Source organism: Rhincodon typus, unplaced genomic scaffold, assembly GCF_021869965.1.
Source record: "Rhincodon typus isolate 14 unplaced genomic scaffold, sRhiTyp1.1 hic_rhity00001706, whole genome shotgun sequence".
Lineage (NCBI taxonomy): Eukaryota > Metazoa > Chordata > Chondrichthyes > Orectolobiformes > Rhincodontidae > Rhincodon > Rhincodon typus.
Genome location: NW_025967344.1, coordinates 4043 through 9215, shown reverse-complemented (window position 1 = coordinate 9215; position 5173 = coordinate 4043). Strand labels below are relative to the sequence as shown.

The 5173-nt window shown below is 43.6% G+C and overlaps 1 long non-coding RNA gene across 1 annotated transcript; it reads right to left on the bottom strand.

The window, feature by feature from the left end:
• Window positions 1–2504: 2504 nt before the first annotated feature.
• Window positions 2505–4490, bottom strand: LOC125481323. Its single transcript, XR_007261287.1, has 2 exons — window positions 4265–4490; window positions 2505–3946 (listed from the first exon to the last, which is right to left on the bottom strand). It is a non-coding gene; the product is annotated as an uncharacterized LOC125481323 (long non-coding RNA).
• Between the last annotated feature and the right edge of the window lie 683 nt (window positions 4491–5173).

Genomic DNA, 5173 nt, shown 5'->3' with positions numbered 1-5173 from the left:
TCTTTGTGGAGTTTGCACATTGTCCTTGTGTCTGTGTGTGTTTCCTCTGGGTGCTCTGGTTTCCTCCCACAGTCCAAACATGTGCAGATTAGGTGGATTGACCATGCTAAATTGCCCATAGTATCCAGGGATGTGTACGTTAGGTGGATTAGACATGGGGAATGCAGGATTATAGGCTAGGGGGGTGAGTCTGAGTGGAATGCTGTTTGGAGAGTTTGTGTGGACTTGTTAGGCCAAATGGCCTGTTTCCACACCGTAGGAATTCTATGATTTAATGGTAAGCTTTAACACACAGTTAGATTAATACTGGAATGTGGGAAAGAGCAGTCGTGTGTGATAAACTGGCTTTGTCTTCGAAAGAGCTAGAACAGACTGAAAGGGCCAAATGACCTTCATATATGTTTCATCATATGTATGTTTCATTTACATATGATCAATGAGATGTAGCAGATAGGCAATTCAGCTCCTTATCATTGGCACAATATAGGGCAAGTCCTGCATGGTAGGTAAAAACGCAGGACAGCTGAGGCCAGATTATATTTGTCAGGCGTGAGGGACCAAAAATATTTGTGATTTTTGTGAGCTCTTTAGCTCTGCTGCCCATTGAAGAATGCACATCATGCACCCTCAGATCCAGAATGGCAGTTGGCATGCAGTATACATTGCACTATCAGTGGTGTGAGTAAATGGCAATGTAAGTGCAGCACAACTGCTTGCATATAGCTATCATCCTATACAGTCTGAAGTCTAAAAGTGCTCAAGAACTGTGGAGTAGCTTTCAATTTACTTAATGATTAATGAAGGAAGTCTGTGCTATACTTTCTATTTAGATAGGTGGAAAAAATTCTTCGTTGGTTGGGTAACAGTTAAGTAAGACTGGTTTGCTGTGGGTGAAAAGCTGGCAGTAGCAGATTGGCTGCCTGTTACACAACTTAGTGCTTTCTTTTGGATGATATTGTGAGTGTAAAATGAATGAATGATTGAATGGTACAACTTCTCCATCATTAAGAATGACCCCTCTTCACAGCATGTGAATTGATTACTGTGTAGATGGTCGAGCACACACCCGCTGACCACAAACTCGTTATTTTCTCAGTTCTACAAAAGTATTAAGTGACACCTGTTACTGGAGTTAAGCTGTGTACCTTGACTCAACGGTCAGTGGCCTTGAGTGGCTAATCTCACTTCAGAAAATGGAAAATCTGGAAATGAGCAGGAATCCACAATGCTTGGTCAGTGGAAAATAGAACAGAGAAAATGTTTGCATGAACAAGTTGTGTTTCTGACCTCATATTATCTTCATGTGGTTCTGTGTCATACTTTGTTTTAACATACTTCTCTGAGGGACATTCGATCATTGCAGTAAGTGTTAGAAGCACCATAAGAATATAAGTGCTGTTCTGTATTTTGAGGCAAATTATATGTCAAAAGTGGTCAGCCATAAAGCATTTAAAATTAAGGATTTGTGTTTGAGAGTGAGCAGAAAAACAGGAGGCTGCCAACCTTACAAACCGAAGTTATGAATTTTAATCCAGCACTCATCATCTTATCGTTGGACCACGCTGCCAGCAGTCATAGAGTCAAACAACATGGAAACAGACCCTTCGGTCGAACCAATCCATGCTGAACATAATCCCAAACTAAACTAGTTCTACTGCCTGCTCCTGGCCCATATCCGTCTAAACTTTTCCCATTCATGTGCTTATCCAAGTGCCTTTTAAACATTGTAATTGTACCCATATCCACCACTTCCTCAAAGTTCATATCACACACGAACCAGAGTCCTTGACATTGAAATATTGGTAGTGACAGAGTGAATTCATTAGAAGGAGTTAAAATATCAGACAATAGTAGAAAGGATGTTGGTAAACCCGAGAGGGTGTAGAAAAGATTTGCAAGGATGTTGCTGAGACCACGGGGTTTGAGTTATAGGGAGAGGCTAAATAGGCTGGGGCTTTTTTCTCTGGAGCATCGGAAGTTGAGGGGTGACCTTATCGAGGTTTATAAAATCACGAGGGGCATGGATAGAATGAATAGCCAAGGTCTTTTTCCTAGGGTGGGGGAGTCCAAAATGTGGGGGTATAGGTTTAAGGTGAGAGGGAAAAGATATAAAGAGGATCTGAGGGGTAACGTTTTCAAACAGAGGGTGGTTCATGTATGGAACAAGCTGCCAGAGAAAGTGGTGGAGGCCGGTACAATTGCAACATTTAAAAGATATTTGGACAGTTACATGAATAGAAAATGTTTCGAGGGACCTGGACCAAATGCTGGCAAATGGGACTCGGTCAAATTGGGATGTTCGGTCAGTTTGGACAAGTTGGGTCAAAGGGGTCTGTTTCCATGTTGTATGACTCTGTGACTCCAGGACTGAAAATCTTCAGGTTGGTGACTAACATCACTGTTGGCGAAAGAGAAATCTGTCACCCAGACTTTCCTGTCTGGCCTGATAGCTGTGGAAAATCTAAAGAGAATTCTGCAAATAAGGCCAATATTGCAAATACACGTTTTGTTAGGTAGGCTATTGTTATTGCTCAATTCGTTTTAACCAATAAGAAATGTTGAGTCTGTACATCAACAAGTCGATGCCGTTTGGGTTCCAAATGAAATGGGTTTCATAAGTTGCATTTTCTCATTCTGAGTTTTTTTTCTGACCTTTAAGTTACAATATTTGTTTGTCACCGAGGTTTATCATCATATTTATTACTATTTAAAAGCTGTGTTTTCTTTTTCCAATTATGATTATTAGTCAAATAACGAATGATACAATATTTTCAACTTGCTTTTAGAAATGGATTTCTAGAAGAACTTGTTGAAGAAGAGAAAAAAGAAGTAACTCTTAGAACTGTATTGGCCAAGAAAATTCCATGGAAGACGTTTGTTTTTGGTAAGTGAGGGGCAAGCAATACTGCCATTGCTCTCTGCACTAAATCATTGATGGAGTCAAATAAACCTTAGCCAAGGATTACTGTGAATTTTCTCTGTATCAAGCAGGTCTATATAGGATTGAGGTTGACTGCAGTTTTGGGTCGGACTTAGTGGAGTTGAAGGGCTTGCCTGCTATTTGGAACATTGGTAGGGAAACCCCTATCAGTTTCACGGGGGACACCTTGGGAGTAAGTGCCCTGTGGGCATTTGGTTTCAGACCAGACAACAGAAGTCCCACCCACTGAGCATTTCAATGAAGTGGGGGGTGGGGTGCAGTGTATTCACCAGAGGTCCAGGACCAGTGAAGGACCGAAGCTACAGGTAATTGAGGGCAGGATGGGGCTTACACCCAGAATGGAAAACCAGTAAAACTTGCAAAAGACATAAATTGGCCTGATGCATCCTGTATAACTGAAAATGGAGCCCCAGTATGATCAGTACGTTCGTTCCTAAGTATGACTGGTTCGTTCCTCTGGGCAGAGTAAGGACCATGGGGAGAGGTGTAAAGCGGGAAGTTGGATTGGCAAGTACATGGAGGAGACTAATTCAGTATACGCTGCCATTGCAAGATTGGATCCCTCAATCAGGCCAAATAACAAGGCCCCTACTCCCCTCCTTACCTGCACCCTCCCACCCCACAGCCCCCCTTGCTTTGCTGATGGCCTTTCTGAGATGCATGGAAACTGTATAGCTTCCATTTAATCCTTAAACCACCACTACATTTTGATGGGTTCAAGTAGAAGGATGTTAATTGGCTCATTAATGAGCCTAACTGACATCCTGCCAATGGGAATTCTGTGCCAACACCTTTTGCCTTCCAGCTTGACTGGGGGAGGTTTTCCTATCACTGGGAGCCGACTGTATCATCTGTCCAGTGGGCCTGGCCACCATGGTTCCTTCTGTAACAGTCTATGTTGAATCCACCCCCTTTTCTTTCCATTGTGACATGAGATGTACTGCGTGCATGCCACAATCAAAGAGGTCAACATTTTGCTCGGATAGCAGCCTGTCCTCTTCCACCCTTCAGAAAACAATATGATTAAATGTTACCCTGTTAGACTGAACAATGCAGAGTGATACAAGCAACACGAGTTCAATTGCTGCACTGGCTGAAGTTACCATGAAGGATTCTCCTTCTCAACCTCTCGTCTCATCTGAGGCATGGTGACCCTCCGGTTAAATCACCACCAATCGCCTCTCTCTCCCCCTCTCTCTTTTCCTTTCTTTTTTTTCTCTCTCTCTTACTCTGTCACTCCCTCCCCCCCCTCTCTTTCTCTCTCTCTTTCTCTCTCTCTTTCTCTCTCTCTTTCTCTCTAACCTATGGTCTGTTGTGACTTACCTTTATGCAGCTCACATTATTGAACCCAGTGGCAATCCAGTGAGACAGTCCATTTTTCTATCTTTCTAGTCTTCAGGTTATGGAAAGATGCTCTCCATTAAGGCAAAAGACATTCAAGGAATTACTGATAACACAGTGTGGAGCTGGAGGAATACAGCAGGCCAGGCAGCATCAGAGGAACAGGAAAGCTGACATTTCGGGTCGGGACCCTTCATAAGCCTGGCCTGCTGTGTTCCTCCAGCTCCACCCTTTGTTATCTCTGACTCCAGGATCTGCAGTTCTTGCTATTTCAAGGAATTATTGTTGCTTTTTGTAGAAAATACACCATTTTGTCCCTTATGGTCGATGGGAGTCAATTTTTTTTTGTTTTGCTTTCTGATGAGAAGCTTTAGCCACGGGTTGTAGGTTTTGAATGTATCAGAATTGACAGTACAGAATTTACTGTGCTCTGGCTTCCCCTTGGTGCTGTAACGTGCTGCATTCGTGTCCAGCTCCATTTCGCTTGTGTCGTCGGAATTCCTCCAATTTGTGCTTTCATGGGATGTCAGTGTTGCCGGGTAGGTCAGCATTTGATGTGGTATAATGGCTCGATGGTTAGCACTGTAGTGCCTCATGGCACCAGGGACCTAGGTTTGCTTCTAGCCTTGGGTAACTGTCTGTGTGGAGTTTGCACATTCTCCCCGTGTCTGCATGGGTTTCCACTGGGTGCTCTGGTTTCCTCCCACAGTCCAAAGATGCGCAAGTTAGGTGGATTGGCCATGCTGAATTGCTCATAGTGTCCAAGGATGTGCACGCTAGGTGGATTAACCCCGGGAAATGCAGGGATAGGATAGGGGTGTGAGTCTGGGTGGAATGCTCTTCGGAGGGTCGGTGTGGACTTGATGGGCTGAATAGCCAGCTTCCACACTG